The 23,888-nt window shown below is 35.5% G+C and overlaps 1 non-coding gene across 1 annotated transcript; it reads left to right on the plus strand.

Moving 5' to 3' along the window:
* The first annotated feature begins 401 nt into the window (after window positions 1-401).
* On the plus strand, window positions 402-508 carry LOC114913360 (small nucleolar RNA R71). The gene has a single exon (XR_003799383.1). It is a non-coding gene; the product is annotated as a small nucleolar RNA R71 (small nucleolar RNA).
* The last annotated feature ends 23,380 nt before the right edge of the window (window positions 509-23,888 follow it).

Below are 23,888 nucleotides of genomic sequence, written 5' to 3' on the forward strand. Positions count from 1 at the left end.
TCTACTGTGATCTAAAAAATAGCAAGATCGTTAGCTGATTCTAAGGCTTTAGCAAAGGGATTAACTGTCTGGCAGTCGCTTGTATCGTGTCCTCCTCCACACAGCTCACAAATAATACTTTGTACATGCATAGCTACTCCTTTTATGTTGTTGAGTTTAGCTCGAAGAGCTGCAATCTCAGTTGATAAGGCTAGGAAGCTGTCTACTCCAGGGATGCTACTGGTCTTCTCGACATCATACATTTTGTTTGCCACTGATAACTATTTGATACCATCTCATCAATCAGATCAAAGGCTTTCTCTTCGATTTTTGATTAATGATACCTCCTACAGTAGCATCAATCATAGAATGATTAGGAGGAGATAAATTATTGTAAAAATTTGTACCTAAACTAAATGGATAATTGATGATGTGGACATCTCTTTAGCAGCTCTTTAAAATACTCTCAAGCCTCATATAGTGACTCCATCTCCATCTGTACAAAAGAAGTGATATCATTATGCATCTTTACGATCTTGAAAGGTGGAAAGTACTTAGCCATAAATTTTTGAGCTAAAGCATCCCATGTGCTGATAGAACTTGTAAAAAGAGAATGACGCCAACTTTTAGCTTTATCATGTAAAGAAAAAGAAAATAGCCTCAATCTAATGGCATCATTCGACATCCCATTAATTTTAAAAGTATCATAGAGTTCAAGAAAATTTGAAATATGCGCATTCGGATCATCCTAAACATGTCCATTAAATTGGATAGTCACTTGAATCATCTGATCATCGCTGACTTTATCTTGAAGTTGTTGGCTCGTACGGGTAGTCTCCTAATGCTCGAAGCTATGTCGGCTATCGATGGTGTGATATAATCATTTAACGAATGATGTATTACTCGAATAGCCTCTTACCATTCCTCAATCACCATATCTAATCCTGGATCTTTAGTTGCCATGTTTCTTTCTTGAGCGCAATTTAATCTATGGATTGTCCTCTTTATTTCTGAATCAAATAGCATCAAGGCACTATGTCTAACACAGATCATGCACTGAACACACCTGTAAATAAAATAAAAAATAAAAATCAAACTTAAAAATAAAATTCTAAAGTAAAGCAAGGATCATAAATTCAATATTATTTTAGACACAATTCCCAACAATGATGTCAAAAACTTGATACATGCAAATCTATCGCTATGGCAAGTGCACCAGTCGATCAAATAGGATAGTGTATAAGTAGAGTATCGTTCTACAAGTATTAAAAAATAAGTACTGAAAAGCACTTTCCTAAACTTTATTTAGAAAATTGATTTATAAAAAAAATAAAAAATAATTAAGAAATTATAAGAGAAAAAAAGGATGTGATTGTTAGGGTTGAAATCAAGAGCAGATAAACACTAAGGCAATCGGTTCACTAACTCAATCAATACAATATTCAAATAATCAGACAAACTAGATCAATTTTTTTTCATATGACGGTGGAGTCTCCTAAGATATTCACTACTCTTTGGTCCAGGAATAGCAAAACTATTACCACTTATTAACTATCCTTTGGTCCAGATATAATTTAAATAAGTAATGATGTATTAGTTTCTATGAAACTCTCTAATTAAAATATGCTGCATCCAAAGCATAATAAAATTACTGCATGCATAGGAACCTTAATCTGATTCAAACACAAGGTATACAAATTAAGAAGCATTAACATAGAAGTACTTGGTCCATATTATCTATGCCCATCATATCAATTAGAAGATGCCCAATAATCTAAAAGCATTAAAAATAGATTTGTATACTCCTCATGAATAAAAATTAAATCTAAAATCCAATCATACTAAATATTGTATCAAAAGAGTGGCTTCACCTTAGTCTTAGCAAAAGAAATTTAGTTCATGATGAAAAGAACAAAAATAGCAAATAAAATAAATAACATCATAAAATTCAAATATGATATTGTTTGTTGCTAAATTTTGCTTCAATTACTTGCTCTTGGCATGAAGAAAATTGATGGAAAAATATTGGACTTGAAGATGAAGAGAGAAGGGAAGAAAAAGGAAGAGAAGATGCTCTATTTTTGGTCTCTATTCTCTATTTGCTTCGTCTCAAGTCATCCCCTCTTATAGGCTATGAATTTTTATGTCCTGGTAGGCCACGGAGTCCAAAAACATCTCAAATTAGTGTTCCAAGTGAGTGCATCAATGAAATCAAGTTCTAACCATCAGATTGAATTTAAACGCCTTAGATTATGCTTGATCAATTCCTATTCTCAGTTGGAAAGGATGTAGACCATCGGATCAATCTCCAAATGGGATTTGGGCCGTCGATCGGTGCATCCGATAAAGTTCATTGCTTAGTTCTCAGCTGAGCCAACCAGCACCATTGGATCAACCCTGAAAGTCGATCTGGATTGTCCACCAGTGCAAAAGAGCTTTTGCCTCCATGTGCCACATGAAGACTGGTGAAACTGTTCGGTGCACTGCGACAAAGGATTTGTGGATCAATAGATCAGTCCATCGTGCATCAAAGGCTTTAAAATGAGTTTTTGAAGTGATTTTTGCTTGATTTTGGTTTCATTTTTGTGTGGGTTTCTCTTCTTTTTATTTCTTTTCTAGAATGCAAAATATGCCCACATCAAAGTATAATTTTCAGTAACATAAATCAAAAATGAATCAAAACTTAATAAATGAGAAAAAAATAAATATAAAAATGAGCTTATCACCTTAGTGAAACAGGGGATGCTTACTCCCCTTCTAATCCTGAAACAGAGGGGCCTAAAGCCCGGTAGCTGTCACCGGGGATGTAGGCTACGATGATGCAATCGGGAGATCATAGACCGATAGTCGGTGGCAACAACCACCATCTAAAATATCAAAAAAGATAGGCAAAAAATTAGGAGAATCAATCGAGCCCCTTTTTTTGACAAAATCTGACGATTTACTGGTCGAAAACTATGTTTAAGGGCTAAGAAAGAGGGAGAGGAGGGTTAATCGAGGTTTGCTGGCCTCTTATCTGGATTTTCAGTGATGCTTTGGCCCCATTTCTAATAACACGATGAAGGACTTTGGAAAAGAACTCTAGCGATCTCCTCCATTAGGAGCCTCAATCCTCAATGATGGAGATGGGGGAACCCTCTTCCCTTTAAATAGATGTGGAGGGAGAGGAGTTGGATACCTCACCGGTGTCATTCTTTGACTCTGATCGGGAGTCCAACAGGAAAGAAGACTACAATCAGGAGTCTTCTTTCTCTCTATTTTTTTCCCTTTCTACTGCTTTAAGAGTCGTGCAGCCAGGTTGGGTATCACAGTCATTATGATATGTGTTTGTTTAGATCACATTACACACTTTTACTTCAACATATGACATATTTTTCTTTTGGCTAAAAAAAATATAAAAGAATTATTTTGGAGTAATGCTAAAAATATGTTGCTTAAGCTGAACATTACAATTTCTTTTGGCATTTCAATCCAAAAAAAAAAAACAAAGAAGAAGAAAAAATGCATGTGTATATCTCTAGTTCATAGACCATTGATCCTTGACAAAGGTTGGTTAATTTTCTTCCGAAATAAGAAAACTTATTTTCTTGTATCAGATCATATCTCACAATAGTGTATATAAATGCCATTCCAATTTATTATTTCAAGATAAAGAAGGAACACCAATGATGTATATGCTAAAACTTTATTATTTGCTTGCACTAGACACCACTCAATAGTTGCTTACAGGGCTAACATCTCAAACCACTTTTGGATTAACATCTTACTTTGTAAGTGGTGCAAACATTGCATTATAACAAGAGAAACTACTTGCAGACCTTTAACTCATCTTTGGCTATAATAATTTCCGCAATGGCACCGGCCAAATCTTTCAATTCAAACTTCTCAATAGCTTCATCTAGATGCTCCATCGCAATTAGAATGGCTTTCAAACACTTAAAAATTTTTATATTAGGTACTATTTCATTGCCACTAAATTGGTTGTGAGGGTAGCTAGTTATCAGCTGCTTTATTGCAGCAACTGCAAACTTTTGAATGTCCATTGCTTGATTCATTGGAATACTTTGGAGAGATGACATACAGAAATGATAGTCATTGGCTGTTGTTGCTTCTCTGCATATCCTTTCGACAGATACTTCTTCCTTGGATGCAAGCAAAAGGGGTGGGGCACATATGAGGAAAAGAAGGGTAGAGAGGGAGAGAAAGGCCTTCATTCTGTATGCTCAATTTGATTGCACTTCATTTTTTCCTCACTCGCTATTTATAGATTGGTGTCCATACCTCTTCAATTGGTGTCATTTGTAAATATAGAAGATACATACATACATACATACATATATATATGGCAATTCCTTTTTGCATTTAGTTCATTCCATGAATTTGTACACCATTTTTTCCAAAGGTATACATCCCTAAATTAGCAAATGGACACATGCAATGCATCACCACAAAAAAAATAAAATAAAATAAACAAAACAAAAAAAACAAAAGCACAAAATCAACTAAAAAATAGGGCATCAAGTAGAAAGCAGAAGGGAGTGAAAATAAATGGTATAATCTTCAAAAAAAAAAAAAAAAATTAATATATCAAGCAAAAATTAGAAATTTGATTTGTGATAAGAAGAAATGATGATGGATGGATATGAACAACTGATCATTTATATGATTAGAACTATTTATTTATGATATTTTGTCATAATATTTTTTCCTTTGTGTGTTCACTTTCTATATGCTTCCCTTTAAGAGATAGAGATAATCAAATTGGAGCAGATCAATAGAAAAGAGAGGATACATTGCATATATTATTTTGGAAACCTTGCTTGAGCATATTTGGAAAAGAAAGGGTACATTGCATATGTTACTTTGAAAATCTCCCTCCATCCATTCTTTAAAGAGAAGTGTACGGTAAATGAACACATAAAGTAGAAAAGTATTATGACAGGTTGTCATAAATAAATAGTTCCAATAATATTAGTGGTTAATTGTTCATTTCATCCATTATTTTTCTTCTTATCTTCTATCAAATTTTTAATTTTTGCTTGATATATTAATTTTTTATTTATTTTGAAGATTATTCCCTTATTGTCACTCCCTTTCGATTTTTGCTTGATGCCATGCAATCAACCCCATTTGCTATTAGATGAGTGCCCTAGAAGTCAATTATTGACTGACATATTTTATAGTTTCAGGACTTAACTTTATACTTGTAATATATTTATTATTAGTAAAGATAATTTTATTCTAATCATATTTATGCATCGTGATTTATCTTAGAAATTAACAAAAATAATTTTATATATTCTCAAGGTGTTGAGAATTTGAGATATATATTATTAGTGGTTAGTTTCTAAATGCTCCCGATCGAAGGATCATCATGGAGGATAATGATCAATCCATTTAAAATCGATGCACAGATCACCTCTCTTTTGGACAGATGAGCGTCGAATCTGTGGTATGGAGACACTGGGGTGAGAGCATAGGTGGTTATTAAACAATAACTTACACTGAGCGTGACCAACACAAGAAACCACTTGAATGTCTATCACTCGTCAGTATCTTCTCGATATTGCAGTGGTGTGATTAGTCATTTGACCTATGGTACATTGGCTATTCATAGCAAAGCTACTGAGTTTGACTACACGTTTCTTTGGTTCCTAACTAATCGGATCCTTGCTGTATATGTTGGCTATAGTAGGTTCAAGTTTGCTGTTTAGAGTAGGATGCATCTAGATAGAATCTATCGATCTTGATAGAAAAAAATAGTCCTATACGATTCATGAGATTGAGTTCAAAAAATTTTTGGCCAAAGCAAGTGTGAATGGTGGAAAAGAGTTTCTACGAGATTCACAAGTGAACTCGAGTCAAGCCAATCATACATATGACTAACGATGGAGTTTGACGAGTTTTTCATGACCTCCATCTAGTCCGAACTCATGATAGAAAGACTGAATCACATGTTCACTATATCTAGAGATTCCATACTTTTATTTTGCTGGATTGTCATTACATACTACTAGATATCACTGATAGATTGTGAGACTCGTCGAGCATCATCTTAATGATCGATGACCCTCGAAGGATAGAATTAAAATTATTTCAATCCATCAAAAAGAGTTTGATGATATTATGATAAAGATTATAATATATCTTACTACCAGATAGAATAGAATCTATGGGTCATACATAAAAGTAGTTTTTATCTGATCAGATGGTTGATTAACGATTATGAATCACTGATGGGTATAATCATCAATGTGATTGATGATTAACCTTATACAAAAGTTACAATTAAGTAATTCACTAAGAGTTAGTGAATTATAAGAGGATTAATTAGTAATTAGATTGCTAATTAAATCAATTTGATTAAGCAATGAGGTTCGAATCAGTCTAATTGAATTGGATTAGTTTGACTTGAATTGATTTTGATTGGATCAAGCCTGATTGCAAGGGAGAATAATTCCTATTTTGATCAAACTTAGACTCAATTAATTCTTGATTAGATTAGGATTTAATTGAAGAAATAAAATTTTTAATTAGATTAGGTTCTCTTATCTCTTTGGGCAAACCAAATTTGATTTGGTTTGGAATCAAATTAAATGAGAAAGAGTCCAAATTAGTTGAGACTCTTCCTCCCTTTGCGGCACACCCTAGAAGATGCCGACTTTTCTTAATGCTATTTTATTTTTGTATGAGTGTTCTCACACTAATCTGAAGGATTATTGCCCCTCTTATTCCATGCCTAATATGGGATAAAAATAGTTGATAAGGTAGGTTCAAATCTAATTTGAATTTAATTTCTTATCAGGATAAAGTTTGACCTCATTATGTTTCTTATGGATGCCAACCATATAATGCCTCTTCTTTTGTGCGACTAAAGAGAATAATATTACCATGAGAAACATCTAAAAGTCACAGTGAAATCTGGTTGTGCATGAAAACATATTGGGCATGGGTTCTAGGTGTGTGCGATTCCTATTTGGCATGTATATAAGAGGCTGGCTTGGGCATTGGGATTTTTGGGAAGAGAGAATAGAGAGAAAATTATTTTCTCTTCTACACCCTCTTCCACCACCTCTTCTTCCTCCTAAAAGTCTTTCTCTTCTCTAAAAGAGTCAGCAAGATCCGAAGAAGACTTCAGTTTACCATCAAGAGAAGAAGTCTACAAGGGAGCTAGCATCTCGACGATTTCAACAACTTTTGATCGGGCAAAGCACCTCGTGTGGATATCTATGGAGGCCAGACAATTATACGGCTTGAGGAACCTCATCAAATCTAGGATCATCAATTGTGGTGTATTACAATCCGTGCAAATATGAGATTTGATCTCAATCATATAGTAGATATGATTTGCTAGTAGATGTGATCTACATATTTTATTTTCAAATTGCATGCATATTATAAGATCCATGATTAGGTAATTTTTATATTTGATCTGATGCATGTTAGATTAAAAAGTTTAATCTAGATTTATTTCACTGCATGTTTGATCAAAAATTTTTGAACTACATGCATGAAACTACCGATTTCTAACAGTGGTATCAGAGCCACTGGTTTAATCTTGACATGTATGAATCTAAAATCTAATTTGCAGAAATCAGATCCAACTTATTTTCATGAGTTCGACATCGTTCTGAAATAAGATTATCCAAGCATAAGTCGATTATACTGAAAGATTATCCTAGAATGATGTAGAACATCATAATTTAGTAGATTTGAAAATTTCTGCATCTCATGTTTGATATATTACAAGTGTTTCAGATCTAAAATTTATTTTCGATCTGAAATGAATTTGTTCTTGTTCAGATCTGAATTTAGATTCAATATGAAGTTTACATGTCTTTTTTTGTTCAAATCTGAATTTGTTTTCAGATCTAAAATCAGATCTATTTTTGTATCAGAATATGAAAATTCTGCATGATGTTCATATATGAGATATGTGTATGCATGCTTAGATCTAAAATTTAATTAGATACATATGTCATATGTTAGAATTAATATCTTAGTAGCCTAGTACTTGGATTGGGTGCATCACCATAGCCGTCTGGTCATAAGAAGAAGTAGGGGTTAAAGCCCCTCACTTATCCAATCAATGGGTTCTCTTATGATGTGTAGAGATACCATTTGTGATGATCTTCCATGAAGAAGAACTGTGAACTGAAGATCCTAGGTGTATCAATACATATTTTAAATCTAGATTTTATTTTTATGCATATATTGATATGTGTTTTTTGATTAGTTCTAGATCAGAAAATGATGTATATGATACATAGTTTGCACACCCATAATCTAAAACTTAATTTTCTATAAAACCTAGATCTAAAACTTTAGGATCTTTTGTTTTTATTGCATAGTAAAGTTGTTTAGATTAGAAAATTATTTCACATCTAAATTAAAACTTTAAATGATACAAAAAAATTTAAAAATATGAAATTATGACTGGCACGCCTACCAAGTCAACTCTAATTCAGTTCGAGTTGACTCGAGTCCCTAGCGAGTCGACTCATCCTTATTAGAGTCGATTCAAGACCCTGATGAGTCAGCTCATTTGCATATGAGTCGACTCAATCCTGAGGTGTAGGCTTATAGTTTCTGTTGGTCATAGATGAGTCGATCTGAGTTCTAGGATGAGTCGATTGGAACTCAAATCGACTCGAGTCTGTTGGCAGTAAAATTGTATGTGATGCAATCTAAATTAATTTAGATTAAAAATTGATATGATATCTAATCCATGTTTGTAATGCACTTAATTAAGAATTAAGACTTGAAATTAAAAAATCTAAAATTATGAATTTAAGATCCAAATTTTAATTGCATAAAATATGGGGTTAAGGATATGGATCGTTCAATTAGGTCTAGTATGAGCGGTTGATCAAATCAAATCAAATATTGATTAAGATTAGGTCAAAAATGCTCATGATCAATCCAATTAGTTGTAGTTTGGTCAAATCGATTAACAGCCACATATTATCGATCAACTTAAGATCTAATTTGGCTCAGTGGATTGAGTCTAGGTCAATAAGCTAATCTGATTGATTCTAATCAATCAATTTGGTGTTTAAGGTAAGTACTTAGATGGTGGTTCTTTAATTGGTTCCATTGTCTAACCTGATCAATTTGTTGGTGTCTAAGAAAAGTAATGGGGGGACTACCACTCATCTTAACTTATCTGATTATTTTGGAAGATTATATTTTGTATTAGGTTACTTGTTGACTCGAGCTAGCCCATGCTACTAGGTTAGTCATAACCGTTATGACTAATTAAGGATGAAATCTGAACCTAAATCTCCTCAATCAAATATTAATTCTAGAGTCTTCTATCGTTGTAGAGATGCGGGTGCCTTCCTGATGTTGTTTATTTTCGGCTGTTACAGTAGTTCGATTGCATCGGAGAGGCACAACCACTCTATTGGCATTCGATGCCCCAGGATAGAGATGGGGTTGGACCTAATAACTGTTAGGTGAGGATCTAATGATGGCTCTGTACCTGCTGGTGAACGATGGGTCTAACTTAATGAAAAAATATATCAATAACTATTAAATGAGGCTACAAGATTTAGAGACCAAACCTACTGCATCTTGCTTAGTGAAATAATGGATAAGATATTGTCCACTCATTAGTTTGTACGTCACCAATAACTGTTAGGTGAGGTGTGCGTGATTAGTGGGAGCACAGTACCCACTTGAAATCGATCGCGTATAAGTTTCTGTTTCTCCACTTGAAGAGTATGGGAGATTTGAAGAAAGAGTGGGAGTTTTGTTTATTTTTAAAGTTTCTAGAATAAACATTCACCAAGTACAAACATCTAATTAGAAACTATTCTCTTTACAGATTATCATGTCGAGTTCTAATCCACTAGCCTGAATCCTTAGTACCAATAAGTTGACTAAGTCCAATCATAATGACTGGCTCAGGAACTTGAGATTAAATATTAATTTTAAGAAATTAATCTATGTTCTTAACCAGGATGCATCTTCTAAAGGCACGTCTAATTTGCTCATAATAGAAACTAATCTAATGATTTTCTCTTCTTCTAGTTAGATCTAGATTCTAGTTCGAGTGCATACTTGTGCACTTCTGTGTAGGGTCTAGAGAAAGTTAGAGGGTTGAGAGAAGGTAAAGTTACTCTTCAAGTCGACAATGGGGCAAGAGTTGCTGCTGTAGCCGTCGGAACCTACTCTTTACGATTACCTTCAGGATTTACTTTAATATTAAAGGATTGTTATTATATACCTATAGCTAGTAGAATTTGATTTCTGTATTTATGCTGGCATAGGATAATTATAATTTTTATTTTAATAAAAGCGTGCATAATTTATTTTGAAAATAAAGTTGTTACACGTGCCTTTTTAATTAATGGACTTTATCATTTGCATGTGGATGCAAATGTTAATATTAATGAGCAAATAGTGAATACCATAGGGTCTAAGAGACCTAGAGATAGAATTAGTTAGAAATATCTATGGCACTTTAGGCTAGGCCATATTGGAGAAGACAGACTTAACAAATTGGAGAAAGATGGCCATCTCGGGTCGCTAACTTTCGAGTCTTATCCAGTTTGTGAGTCTTATTTTCAAGGAAAGATGGCTAAGCTGCCCTCTATAGGACACAGAAAAAGGACCATTGAGATATTAGCCTTGGTGCATATTAATGTGTGCGATCCATTCGATGAAAGACTAGAGGTGGCATCTCTACTTCATAACATTTACTGATGATTACTCACAATATGAATTTGTGTATTTGATGCATCATAAGTCTAAGGTCTTTGAAAGGTTTAAGGAGTTCAGATATGAAGTAGAGAAACAAACCAAAAAATCCACCAAGGTTTTTCGATTAGATCAAGGAGGAGAATATATTGGTGAAAAATTTCAAACCTATCTTAAAGATAACAGTATAGTCTCACAGTGGACACCTCCAAGGATGGCTCAGCTCAATGAATATCTGAAAGAAGGAATCGGACTCTATTGGATAAGATCCGATCCATGATGAGCTTCATAGACCTTCCCATTTTTCTCTAGAGACATGCGTTGCTTTCTGCTATTCATCTTTTGAATAAGATTCTCTCTAAATCCATTCCCACCACACCATATGAGTTATGACATGGTAAGAAACTGAGTCTTAGCTATCTCAAGATTTGGGGATGTCCGGCCCATGTCAAGAGGTAGCAGGCGGATAAGCTAGAGGCTAGGTCAATTAGGGCTCATTTTATAAAGCATCCCTGGGAATCCATGAAATACTATTTTTATCTTCCTGAGGGTCACAATATGATTGTGAGTTGTCATGACATCTTTTTGAAAAAGAAGTTTATCCAAGACAGAAGCAGTGGGAGAAAGATTTGTTGGGAAATATGTCCCAAAAGCCAATCATCAACCTATTAACGATTGAGCAACCTTGTATTGTAATTGATTTGTTAATAAATAAAATATATTTTTGGTATTTTCATCATAAATTTTCATCTTCTAATGAACTCCATTATTGTGATGAAGTCCTTAGGACTATTTAAGTTTAATAAAGAGAGAATTTATCGACTAGTCCTTAAAACTGTTCACGACCAAATGATAGGCTGTTAATAAGGACGACAGCTTCTATCGAGCATAGGTCACTGTAGGCCATATGGGTTGGTCGTCCTTTTAACCAAAGAGTGTGGAGATACTGGTATGGCATACAGGTGAGATGTAAGGGTACATCTTCATTGAACGTGACCAACTCCAGAGTATTTTGCTGTCAAGAATGTCTCTGATGGGATATAGGTATAAGTGTCTCTTAGACTTAAGATCGCCTCAGTGACTTGCAAGCAACTCACTGTGCTTTGGCACTGGACTAACTGAATTTTTAATTTAGTGACGGAAGGCTTCTGGGCACAGTCAAGTACTTGTAAAGTCAGAGTGTGATCAAGATGGGATTGACCACTCCAAGAGTTGGAGAAGAATAAGTTATCATATTTCAATTTAGCAAAATCTTGGTCAGGGTAATCCATCAGATGGATTTGATATTTTGAAATACAATGTGGACAACTTGATCAGAGTTGACAGTTAAACTCTGAGGTATCCTATGAGCATTTTAATTAAGGGAATGAATTATATGGAAACTATATCCGCATGGGTTCTAAAGATGTTGTTCTACACATTCGACCTATCTGGCCATCGGATACCATTGCTAGATGATCACTTCGATTGGTAAAAAAATTTATTTCAGTGCTATTGATTTAGGTTTGAACCTATGAGGTCACATACATTAGAGTTCACAATCTGATCGGATGGTTGATTAACATTAAGAATCATTCTAGGGTTAAACGATCAATACGATTGACATTTAACCTAGTGCAAGTGTTGCAGAAGGATCGATTAGCAATTCAATTGCTAATTGACTTAATTTGATTAAGTCAATGGGCTAAGATTAAGTCTAATTGAATATAATTTAACTAGATTTAGTTTGGATTTGATTGGATCAAGTCTAATTGGTTTATTGGATAAGCCAAGTGCAAGAAAAAACTAGTCCTAGTTCAATTAGGACTTGGATCAACCTAATTTTTAATTCGATTAAAAAATTAAATCAGATTTAAATCTAATTTAATCTGATTAAATTAGATTTTTAATTGGGTTAAAATCTATTTTAACTGGGTTGATTTAATTTTAGTTTGATTTAGTTTGAGAAACCAAATTTGAACAAGTCATAGATTGAATCCTAGTAAGACTAGGATTCCACCTTGCGCCACCTTAGCCCCCCACGCCCACTCTCTCTTATTTTGTGTGACAAAATCTTCTCTCCTAGGCCTTCACACACACCCAAAGCTTTCCTCTCTTTCTCTCTTACATGGAATGTGGTTGTGGACCAAGTCAAAGTAGGAATTTGTTTGGATTTCAAATTCTATGAGATAAAATTTTAGGAAACCAAAACTCTTTCCTTATGGCACTAATTTTATCCAAATTTTTTTTTGAGATTTTCATGGATTTTATGGCACACATTGTGTGCCCTTCTCTAGTGGTCCATGGCAGAAAAAGAAGAGGGGGTGCTCAAGAGTTGGGCACCCCTTGTCTTGCCCTGTTTGGATTTTCCTTGACTAGGTATTTGACCTAGACAAGGATTCTTCATATCTCTTTATTTAAGATGAATTTCTTCTTGATATTTTTATGGATTATAGAGCATTAAGATACCTTTGGGGTATGTAAAAATATGAGAGAAAGAGTGTAGGGGCATGGAGATATAATAGACACAAAACTATGTGTTTGGATTAGAGCAAAGAGAAGAAGAAGAGGGTCTTCTTCTAGGGTTGCTATATTCACCTATTCCCTTCCTCCATCTGTGAGTCTTCTGAGAGTGTCTCATATCTAAAACTTCTTCTCCTACTTCTCATCTTTGGAATAATCTAAATCAAGAAGAAGGAGGTATCTGATCAACCATCGAAGAAGGATCAGCACAGTACTAGCATACTATGCTGATTTCCTGGACTAGGACTTCTGATCGTGATTCGTGGGCTCATGTGGATGACTCCTAGAAGTCGGACATGTGTGCAGCTCGCAACATCATCCTCAAGCCTGGATCAAAAAAGTTAGAACGTCTAACTTGCAAGGTAATAGATCTGATCTATTATATTTTATATATATTAGATGTAGCATAGAAACATGTTGATATGATCAACATATAGTTCTTGCTCTTTATATTTTAATTTTAATTTAATATCATATAATAATCATGTAATAGAATTTAGATCTAGGGATTCTCTAATTTTATAAGATAAATTTTTATTTATTTTAGTCTTCCACTATCTGATCTTGAAAAAGTTTCAATATCTAATCCTGAAACCCTAGATCTGGTTCCTTGAATTGGTATCAGTGCCTAAATTATTTATTACATGATTACTTATACATGCTTAGATTATTTCTTAGATTAGATCTAATTTATAATCTGATTGTTAAATCTAAAATTAAAATTTTTAGATTAATCATGAACTGTAGGTTGTCCTGCTGTAAGATTTATCCCTACAGTGCAAAGGTTGTCCTAGTTCGTATAAATCTATCTTTGATCATAAATTTGTTAGATATGATCTAGATTAAATTTATAATTTATTAGATTTAAAAGATATTTAAATCTAAAATAAAATCTCTTTGTTAATAATTCTCGTGCAAAGAACCATCATATATTTATCTGAAAAATTTGCGCAGTTTAAAGTTGAAATTATTTCAATTACATGAACCTATTTAGATTAGATCTAAAGTAGTTTCATGCTTATTTCACTTGCATTTTGATTATGAATCAAACATGCAACTTGGTTGGTAAGAACCATGTTGTAAAAATATTTTACAAACATGAAAATTATTTTTGAAAAGCCGAACCCCAACCCTCAGCCCAAAACTTAATTGAGAATTAAGAAGTTGTTTGATTAGGTTCTAGGATTGTGAATTGAAGAACCTAAGACACAAACCATAAACATTGGGTTAATGGGTTAGTAAAATTAGGTCCATTAATTGGGTTAGACCTAAAGTTAGATTAAAGATGGACTTAATTAGAGAATTGACTAAATCTAATCAATTGTTGTCTTAGATTAGATCAAGATTCTCTAGATCAATTACAATAGTTGTAGTTGGTCAAATCTATATCTTTAACGAGAACCAAATGGACTTGATTCTTAGCTAAGTGGTCTAGCACGAACTGTTAGGTTAATCTAATAAAAACTAATTAAACCAATTAGTGTCTAAGATAAAGCAGACCGGTGGTTTTTAATTGACAGCCCGCTTATCTGGCCATTTCTGACGGTGTCTAAGGCAAGCTTTGGCAGATCCACCCACCGATCGAACTTACCTGGCCTCTTGGTGAAATTATATTTTGATCGGATCACTTGACTATTCGAGCTGGCCCATGTCAGCTAGGTAAATCAATGTGACTAATTTAGGTGCTCCTAGACTAGCCCTTTTGATGATCTCCCTTAAGCTGACTTGGTGAAGCCAGTGAGAGAATTATGATAAGCTGGTTTATCTGATCTCCTCCTCTAAATCAATTAAATCCTCTAAAATTATTAAGTCCTTAAAATAAATAGTTATGTGATAATTAGATCATAGCCTCCCATTAAGTGGATGATAATGGGTCCATCAATTGGATAATCATTGGAGGCCCAAAGGCCTGGTGCTTATCGGCTGATGGAATTATCATTCATAGTATGATTTCTTGACTGCATCTTTCTAAATGGTGGTTAAGTTAGCCAACCAAAGTTGGGCCTAATCATTCATTGGCTAGATGGGCCAAGTATGGTCATGTTAATGGTTGGACCTAATCAGACCTTTTTAGTGGAGGCCAAAGCCTACTGATTAGGGATTGGGGCAAAATTGAATTTACTAGAAATTGTTCAGCGAAACAATTGGTTATGAACCTACCTTAGATGTACATGGGTTGGCCAACCAAAGTTGGGCTTGTGTGCAGTCTAAGTGGATTCTAGTACCCACTAAGGAATTAGAGTAATTTCTTAAATTGGAGGTAGAGGCTACCAATTTGAATAAAATAGTGGGAGAAACCTTTTGATTAAAGTCCAAATCTTTAGGTATAATGAATCAATTACTAATTAGGTTATGGTTTTTCTTTGTGCAGATATGGTCACTTTTCTATCACTCCGATCATTGTTGGACAATGAAATTTTGGTGGGACCCAACTTCAGTAGCTGGTACCAAAAGTTGAAGATAGTCCTGGAGCATGAACGGATCTATATGTGATAACAGATCCTGCACCTGAGGAGCCAGCTATCAATGCACGTGGAACAGTCAGAGATACTTATCAGAAGTGGCTCAGTGATCGAACCATGGTGCGCTGCATCATGCTGGCTGCCATGAGCAACGAGTTCAGTCGCAGATTTGAGATGGCTCAACCAAAGACATGCTTCAAGTGTTGGAGGATGCCTTTGGCACACCCGATGACATGGAGAGGTACAAGACTAGTTGTGCCATCTTCAAATCAAAATACGGGATGGTGCCTCTGTCACTGATCATATATTGTACATGATCGAGCTAATAAAGCGTTTGAGCAAGCTCGGCTTTCCCTTGCATGAGCAGCTTGGGAAAGATGCAATACTGAACTCGCTACGCAAGTCTTATCTCCCATTTCTCACTCATTATAGAATGACAAAGCTGAAGTAAACTACCATGGATTATTGGGGTTGCTTCAAAACTTTGAGAAGGATCACCCACTCCACAAGAAACGGTGAACTTAGTGGGAGGTTCGTCTTCTAGTTCTCGACCCTTTGAGAAAGAGAAGAAGAACAAGAAGAAGAAAGTGAAGAAGGTGCAAGTTCAGGCTGGGACATCAGTGCAGGGCCAGACTAGAAAGATCAAGCCCGATAAGAGTCAAGCTGAATGCTTCTTTTGCAAGAAGCGGGGACACTAGAAGAGGAACTGTCCTCAGTATATTGCCTCCCTGAATCCGAACAGGCAGAGAAAGAAGCAAGCTATTGTTAGGCAAGGTATTTATATGATAACTCCTTATAATTTCTCTATTTGTGATATAACTGACTGGGTATTAGATATCGATAGCCCTTACCATATTTGCAATTCGTTGCAGGGGTTGCAGGTCAATAGGAGATTCGAGCAAGGCTAGAGGTTTCTGAATGTTGGAGATGGAAGACCAATTTTAGTTCTAGCATTAGGAATCTTGAAACTTGTATTTGAGTCCCATACCGTTGTTCTTAATGATTGCCATTTCTGTCCCAATTTTTTTTAAATTTATTTCTGTAGGCCTTCTGGCCAAAAATGATTATGAAATTTTAATAAAGAAATAAGTTTGTAATATCATTATGAATAGTGTTACTATTTTTTTGTGGATATTTGAACAATGGTGTGTATATGTTATCACAACCTATTAACATAGTCTATTCTACTGGCAAGCACCCTAGATTAGATAGTGTATCAGATATCTACTTATGGCACTATAGGCTAGGTCATATAAACAAGAACAGGATAAACAGGTTGACTCAAGAGGAAATGCTCGAAGTCAATGATTGTGAATCACTTCCAACCTGTGAGTCCTGTCTTCTTGGTAAAATGACCAAGTCACTTTTTACTGAAAAAGGTGAGAGAGCTACTGAGCTCTTGGGCCTAGTACATACTGATGTATGCGGGCCCGTGAGCACAAATGCTAGAGGTAGATATTTTTACTTTATCGCTTTCACGGATGATCTATCCAGATATGGATATGCCTATCTGATGAAACATAAGTCGGATTCATTTAAAATGTTCAAACGATTCTGAAGTGAAGTAGAAAAATAAACTGAGAAGAGTATTAAAATTTTTTGATTTGATCGAGGAGGGGAATACCTTTTTGGTGAGTTTCTCACATATCTAGGAGAGAATGGGATTCTCTCCCAATAGACTCTTCCAGGAACACCACAGCATAATGGTATGTCTGAAAGAAAAAATCGGACTCTGTTAGACATGGTCCGATCCATGATGGGTTTTGCCAGCTTGCCGATATCCTTCTAGGGATATGCACTCAAATCGACCTGTTATCTGTTAAATAGGATTTCAAGTAAGTTTGTAATTAAGACTCCATATGAGATATGGACAGGACATAAGCCAGCACTTTCACACCTTAGGGTCTGGAGGTGTCCGACCTATATCAAATGGTTAGTTACAAATAAACTTGGACCTAGGTCTGATAAATGCACATTCATAGGGTACCCCAAAGAGATCAAAGAATATTTTTTCTACCATGCTGATGAACAAAAGGTATTCGTCAGCCTTAAGGCAACCTTTTTAGAAAAGGAGTTCCTTGGTGAAGGAACCGTTGCCTCTAAGGTTGAACTTGATGAAGTTCAATAGATAAAAGGACCAACATCAATAGCTGAACCTGAGTCAGATTTGATTAGATCAGATTCGGAGCTCAATGTACCTGCACCATTAAGGCGATCCGATAGAGTACCGTGTCAGCCAGACAGATACTATGATTTCTTGATCCAGGACGGTGATCCCATCAAACTCGATGAGAATGATGAGGATCCGATCACCTATATGGATGCAATGCAGAGATCTGATTTCGAGAAATATCTTGAAGCCAAGAAATCCAAAATGGAGTCCATGAAGGTCAACGATGTATGGACATTGGTTGATCCACCTGAAGGGGTTAAACCTATTAGGTGTAAATGGGTCTTCAAAAGGAAGAGGGGCGCAGACAGAAAGATGGAGACTTATAAAGTCCGTCTGGTTGCCAAGGGGTATCGTCAACATTATGGTATTGACTATAACGAGACGTTCTCTCCTATGGCAATGCTCAAATCCATTTGGATAATGCTTGCAATAGCTGCCCATCTAGATTATAAGATCTAGCAGATGGATGTAAAGATAGCTTTTCTGAATGGAGAGCTGACCGAAGAGGTGTATATGATATAACCTGAGGGGTTTATATCCACAAATGAGTCCAAAGTGTATAAGCTTCGGAGATCCATTTATAGATTGAAGCAAGCTTCTCGGAGTCGGAACATGCGTTTTGATAAGGTGATCAAAATGTATAGCTTCGTTAAGAACGGAGAAGAGCCCTGTATCTATAAATGGGCAAATAGTCCAGTTGTGGTATTCTTTATTTTATACGTGGATGATATTCTCTTAATCGAGAATGACATCCCCGCACTATAGGGAATAAAAGTTTGGTTGTCATCGCAGTTCTCCATGAAGAATTTGGGTGAAGCATCCTACATCCTAGGGATGAAAATCTATAGAGATAAATCTAAAAGGATGCTTGGATTATCCCAGTCTATGTACATAGACACTGTGCTGAAGAGGTTCAGCATGGAGAATTTCAAGAAGGACTATCTACCGATAGGTCATGGAATTTCTCTCTCTAAGAAGGATTGTCCGACAACTCCTGAAGAGAGAGAGCGTATGAGTAGAGTCCCATATGCTTTGGCCGTGGGATCTATCATGTACACTATGACATGTACAAGGATAGATGTGGCATACTCACTAGGAGTAGTGAGTAGATACCAATCTGATCCTGAAGAAAACCACTGAAAAGTGGTTAAAGCCATCCTTAAGTATTTGAAAAATACTAAGGATCAATGGTTGGTTTATGGTGAGTCAGATCTGAAACTTGTGGGGTTCACAGACTCCAGCTTTCAATCTGACCATGATGATAGCAGAAGCGTGTCGGGTTATATCTTTACTCTGAATGGTGGAGCCATCTGCTGGAAGAGTTTCAAGTAGCATACTGTGGTAGACTTTATTTGTGAGGCAGAGTACATCACAGCATCGGATGCCACGAAGGAAGCCATGTGGCTGAGAAAATTCATCACCGAGCTCAGAGTAGCACCCTCCATCGATGGTCCGATCCTGCTCTACTGCGACAGCACTGGTGCCATTGCTCAGACGAAGGAACCCAAAGCACACCAATGAATGAAGCACATTTCATGCTGCTTCCATCTGATCCGAGAGATCGTAGATCGAGATGACATCGACCTTCAAAAGATCGACGGAAAGGAGAACCTGGCTGACCCCTTTAGTAAAGCCCTGGCGATAAAGGAGTTGACAACCATAAGTCGAAGATGGATATTAGATACTGTGTCAAGTGGCTTTAGGACAAGTGGGAGTTATTGAAAAATATGTCTCAAAAGTCAATCGTCAACCTATTGACGGTTGAGCAACCTTGTATTGTAATTGATTTGTTAATAAATAAAATATATTTTTGGCATTTTCATCATAAGTTTTCATCTTCTAATGAACTCCGTTGTTGTGATAAAATTCTTAGGATTATTTAGATTCAATAAAGAGAAGATTTATCGATTAGTCCTTAAAACTGTTCACGACCAAATGATAGGCTGTTAATAAGGACGACAGCTTCTATCGAGCATAGATCGCTGTAGGCTATATGGGTTGGTTGTCCTCTTAACCGAGTGTGGAGACACTGGTATGGCATACAGGTGAGATTAAGGGTACATCATCATTAAATATGACCAACTCCAGAGTATTCTGCTGTCGAGAATGTCTCTGATGGGATATACGTATAAGTATCCCTTAGACCTGAGATCGCCTCAGTGACTTGCAAGTAACTCATTATGCTTTGGTACTAGACTAACTGAATTTTTAATTCAGTGACAGAAGGCTTCTAGGCATAGTCAAGTACTTGCGAAGTCAGAGTGTGATCAAGATAGGATTGACCACTCTAAGAGTTGGAGAAGAATGAGTCACTGTATTTCAATTTAGCAAAATCTTGGTCAGGATAATCCATCAAATAGATTTGATATTTTGAAATACAATGTGGACAACCTGATCAGAGTTGATAATGGAACTCTGAGGTATCCTATGAGCATTTTGGTCAAGAAGAAAATTATATGAAACTATATCCGCATGGATTCTAAGGATGTTGTTCTACACATTCGACCTATCCGATCGTCGGGTACCACTGCTAGATAGTCACTTCAATTGGTATAGAAATTTATTTATATGCTATCAGCTTAGGTTCGGACCTATGAGGTCATACACATTAGAGTTCACCATCCGATCGGATGGTTGATCAACGATTAAGAATCTTCTAGGGTTAAACGATCAATATGATTGACATTTAACCTAGTGCAAGTGTTGCAGGAGGATCGATTAGCAATTTGATTACTAATTGACTAAATTTGATTAAGTCAATGGGCTAAAATTAAGTCTAATTGAATATAATTTAATTATATTTAGTTTGATCTTGATTGGATCAAGTCAATTGGTTTATTGGATAAGCCAAGTGCAAGAAAAAACTAGTCCTAGTTCAATTAGGACTTGGGTCAACCTAATTTCTAATTTGATTAAAAAATTAAATCAGATTTAAATCTAATTTAATTTGATTAAATTAAATTCTTAATTGAGTTAAGACCTATTTTAATTGGGTTGATTTGTTTTGGTTTGATTTGATTTGAGAAACAAATTTGAACAAGTCATAAATTGAATCTAGTAAGACTAGGATTCCACCTTGCGCCACCTTAGCCCCCCATGCCCACTCTCTCTTATTTTGTCTGACAAAACCTTCTCTCCCAGGCCTTCACGCATGCCCAAAGCTTTCCTCTCTTTCTCTCTTACATGGAATGTGGTTGTGGACCAAGTCAAAGTAAGAATTTGTTTGGATTTCAAATTCTATGAGATAGAATTTTAAGAAACCAAAACTCTTTCCTTATGGCACTGATTTTATCCAAATTTTTTTTAAGATTTTTGTAACTTTTATGGTACATATTGTACACCCTTTTCTGATGGTCCATGGCAAAAAAAGAAGGAGGGGGCGCCCAAGAGTTGGGCACCCCTTATCTTGCCCTGTTTGGATTTTTCTTGATTAAGTATTTGACCTAGACAAAGATTCTTCATATCTCTTTATTTAAGATAAATTTCTTCTTGAGATTTTTGTGGATTATAGTGCATTGAGAAACCTTTGGGGCATGTGAAAATCAGGAAGAAATAGTGTAGGGGCGTAGAGATATAATGGACACAACTATATGTCTGGGTTAGAGCAAAGAGAAGAAGAAGAGGGTCTTCTTCTAGGGTTGCTGTGTTCACCTCTTTCCTTCCTCCATCTGTGAGTTTTTTGAGATGTATCACATCTAAAACTCCTTATCCTACTTCTCATTTTGGAATAGTCCAAATCAAGAAAAAAGAGGTATCTGATCGACCATCGAAGAAGGATCAGCACAGTACTAGCATACTTTGTTGATTTTCTGGATCAGACTTCTGATCGTGATTCGTGGCTCGTGTCAACGACTCCTAGAGGTCGGACACATGTGCGGCTTACAACATCATCCTCAAATCTGGATCAGCAAAGTTATAACATCTAACTTGCAAGGTAATAGATCTGATCTATTATATTTTACATACATTAGATGTAGCATAGAAACATGTTGATATGATCAACATATAGTTCTTGCTCTTTATATTTTAATTTTTAATTTAATATATATAATAATCATATAATAGGATCTTAGATCTAGGATTCTCTGATTTTATAAGATAAATTTTGATTTATTTTAGTCTTCCACTGCCTGATCTTAAAAAAGTTTCAAGATCTAATCCTGAAATCCTAGATCTGGTTCCTTGAAGATTTAGCTCGAAAAAAAAATTTCTGAAGAGCATCGAGTCTAAGAACCCGAATCCAATTATGAGCCAATAGATATGGTACCTTCTTTACTCGTAGATTAAGTAGGGTCTCCCATCCTTCTGAAAGGTACTTAGATATATTTACAAAAAATTTAGAAGAAGCGTTCCTTGTAGGAGATAGGGATATTAGGAATGATCTCAAAACCTACAATAAGGTGATGTTAGATATAGACTCTGAGAAATGGAAGGAAGTGATGAAGTCAGAAATTGACTCCATATATTCTAACCAAGTTTTGACCTTAGTAGATCCACCTAAAGGTTTGTACATATTCAATGTAAATAGATCTATAAAAAAAATTTAGACCAAATGGTAAGGTGGAGACCTATAGGGCAAGGTTGGTAGCTAAAAGTTATAGTCAATGCGAAGGCATTGACTATCAGAAAATTTTTTCGCCTATGGTCATATTGAAATCTGTTCAAACTCTGCTTGTGGTTGCGACTTTCATGATTACGAAATCTGACAGATGAATATAAAAACTATCTTCCTAAATGGATATCTTAAAAAAAAAATCTATATAGAGCAGCTTATGAGTTTCACATCTAGTGATAGTGATCATAAGGTCTGTAAGCTACAAAATCCATATATGGACTCAAGCAAGCATCTCAGAGTTGGAGCACTTGCTTTAATGATGTGATCAAAATATTTGATTTCATAAAAAATGAGGAGTCTTGTGTGTACAAAGGGATAAATGGGAGCACTGTCATATTCTTCGTATTGTATGTGGATGACATCCGCCTGATTGAGAATGATATTTTCATGCTAACACCGGTTAAAGTATGGTTATCAAAGGAGTTTGCAATGAAAGACCTAAGAGAAGCTTCCTACATTCTTAGTATATAAGTTTATAGGGACAGATCTAAAAGAATGATAGGACTTTCATAGCATATGTACATTAAGGAGGCGCTGAAGATATTCAGTATGAAAAAATCTAAGAGAGGTCTCTTATCCCTTAGGCATGGCATTCATCTCTCCAAAATATGTATCCTAACACACCTAAAGAGATCCAATGTATGAGCAAAATCTCTTATGCTTCGATAATAAGGAGCTTCATGTATGCCATGCTGTGTACTCAACCTAATATAACCCTTGCCGTGAGTGTTACGAGCAGATATCAGTTGAATCCAGTTGAGAAGCATTGGATTGTAGTTAAGAACATTCTTAAGTACTTGAGAAGGACTAAGAATTTATTCTTGATCTTTGGTAAATGATCAAAGCTGAAAGTAGAAGGATACACTGATTTAGACTTCATGTCTAATGTCGATGATAGAAAGTCTACATCAGGATGTATTTTTCTATGTAATAGTGGATCGATTAGTTGGAAGAGTTTCAAATAGCCGATCATTGTAGACTCAACCATGGAAATCAAATACATCACCACCTCTAAACTGCTAAGGAAGTATACTGATTCAAAAAGTTCATTGCAGAGCTGGGTGTGATACCATCAGATATCATTGTACTATACTGCGACAACAACGGCACCATAGCCTTCTCTAAGGAGCCTAGGTCCCACCAGAAGTTCAAGCATATAGAGCAGCAGTTCCACATCATACGTGAATCCTTTGAGAAGAAGTTTATCGAGGTGTAGAGAGTCGACTCCATGTAGAAAGTGGTGGACCCACTAACTAAATCTCTCAGCCAGCAAAAGATCGAAGCTCACCTTGAGAAGATGGGCTTAGGTATATGGCCAATTGGCTTTAAGTCAAGTGGAAGTTTGTTAGATGAGTACCCTAGAAGCCAATTGTTAGTTGAGATATTTTGTAATTTCAAGGCTTAACTTTGTATTTGTAATTTATTTATTATTAATAAAAGATAATTTTATTTC

The sequence above is a fragment of the Elaeis guineensis genome, chromosome 8 (assembly GCF_000442705.2).
Source record: "Elaeis guineensis isolate ETL-2024a chromosome 8, EG11, whole genome shotgun sequence".
NCBI lineage: Eukaryota > Viridiplantae > Streptophyta > Magnoliopsida > Arecales > Arecaceae > Elaeis > Elaeis guineensis.